This window comes from Crinia signifera, chromosome 6 (genome assembly GCF_055691185.1).
Source record: "Crinia signifera chromosome 6, ASM5569118v1, whole genome shotgun sequence".
In the NCBI taxonomy this organism is placed as follows: domain Eukaryota; kingdom Metazoa; phylum Chordata; class Amphibia; order Anura; family Myobatrachidae; genus Crinia; species Crinia signifera.
The window spans coordinates 254,618,266-254,620,602 of NC_139222.1; positions in this window are offsets into that span (position 1 = coordinate 254,618,266).

The following is a 2,337-nucleotide window of genomic DNA, read 5'->3' on the forward strand; positions in this document are numbered from 1 at the left end:
ATTTTAATTGCAGCCATGCATGTAGGAAGAAATCCATGTATAGGTTACTGCCATAATAAAATTAGGGTTACCACCTTTGCGTTGAGAGATTCCCAGACAGTGGCCCACTCCTATATATATATATTTTTTATATATAAATGGCTGCTAGGCTGCTCTTGCCCGACATCCCCCAACTCCCCTCAGCTATCATAAAAGTGCTGGTGGGGGATTCGCTCTAGGTGCTGGCCGGCTGCCAGATGCCCCTGTCCGTGTCTGGCACTGTGGGCAGTCACCATTGCTTCCGGCCCTGGCAGCCTGCTGACTGTGTGGACCCAGGAGGCAGGTGCTGCTGGTAGCAGGGCGGGAGGATGGAGGGAAGTGGGCATGTGGGCAGATGGAGAGGTGCGGATGGAGGGTAGCGGATGAGCGGGCAGGCATTTGGATGGATGCAGGGTAGCCGGTGGGTTGATGGATACAGGGTAGCAAACAGAGGATGGATTGAGGCTGTCTTTTTTCCACTATGCAGTGACAGCTGACTGCCCCTCAGGTTCCGGCGCCCATAGGCAGCTGCCTAATGGAAGCGCCGGCCCTGGTCTGGAGTCATCCTAGATGGGTGGTAAAATATAAATTGGTGGCAAGGGGCGGTGGTAACGTATACATGGGTATACTTTTACCGCCATAAAAAAAATGCGTTGGTGCCCAGTGGTGCAGTAATATATACATTGCTGGCATGTGCCAGCAATGTATATATTACTACCACATACCTCCCAACTGTCACGCTTACCGTGGGAACGTCCCGATATTCGGGGACGTTCCCGCATCCCGCACGGGGCCGCCATTGTCCCGCGGTGGGGGGGACAGTTGGGAGCCCCCCCAGCTTGCCGAGAATAGACGCTGTGCGCATATGCACAGCGTCTGTTCAGCGCCGACGAGCGGCGAAAACGGGGGCGTGGCCGGAGTTCGCGTCACCCCGTGAGGCTACGCCCCCTTTTCGGGAGCGCGCGAACGTCCCGACCTCCCAACTTCATAAGTTGGGAGGTATGCTACCATAAAACAAATTAATTGGTGCCTAGTGGTGCAGTAATATATACATTGCTGTCATGTGTTAGCAATGCATATATTACTGCCTTAAAACAACTTCATTGGTGGTCAGTGGCATAACTTGCGTTATGCTGCATGTAGCAGGAGCAGGCCAGTCAGCCGGGGGGCGGGGAGTCCTGCCGGGTGTATGTCCGGGCGGGGGAGTGGAGCAGAGATTGGTGCAGCATTGGAGACGGAGGAGAGGCAGGCGGCAGTGTTGGAGTGGGGGGTGTGAGTATGAACAGGGGGAGGGAGCTGGTTGTCAGCAGGACTGAAAGACTTTCATCTTTAGCCTGGCTGCTGCACACACTTGGCGATGATGGCTGAAAAACCAGCCATCACCGCTAGGTGTCCTGGTAAAACCAGCATATTGCCCACAGCCCACAGAAGGTGCACAGTCGCTTGCTACAGCACAGGCTGAGCTGTACCAGGTGGGAGATGTCCTGTCCCCTATTGCAAGTGTTAGCAGGACTGCAGGTATACTGGAGATCCAAATAACTATGCCGAAGCTCAGTTTGAAGAGCATCGGTCACACTTGGATCCTGCTGTGTGCCACACAGGTGCTGCTGTAAATGCAGGTTCCCCTTCAGGGTTTGGAGCCCAGAGGCAGGAGTCTCCATTGCCTCTGGTGCTTACACCCCTGGTGAAGGTTCTTGTTAACAAAGGCTATGCTGCAGCAACAGCATGGCCTCTCTTCCCCGCCACTGACATCGGACTCATTTTTGTACTTCGTCAGGTGCTGCTGAACCCGTGCGGCGTCATCAAAAAAACACTAATAATAATAAACCAAATCCCAGTGACCTTATCCATTTATCAAATAAAATATAGGGGGTTGATGTACTACCAATATCATAAAAGTAGAGAAGTGGTCCAGTGATGGTATTGCATTTAGCCAGACACAGACCATGTATAAATTAACAGAGGCCTGGATTAGAGGGGTATTAGGAGTTGCCCAGCGAGCTATGGGGAATTTCTCCACCTAGATCAGTGACAGACAACCTGGTACTCTCTGTACAGCTCTGCAGAAGGTGTGTGCGATACATAGGTATCTGGTGATACTGCTTGTGTCACCGGCACAAGGGGAGACACAAGCATAAGGGATAGCATTGGGTACTATTACTGGACTGCTGATGAATTCATTCATTGCGCAGCAGCAGCAGCAGCAGCAGCAGCAGCAGCAGCAGCAGCAGCAGCAGCAGCAGCAGCAGCAGCAGTACCACCAGGAGAGGAGAGGAAACCTCCCCTCCCCCGTTCCCATGCCAACAAGGTGCACTGCAA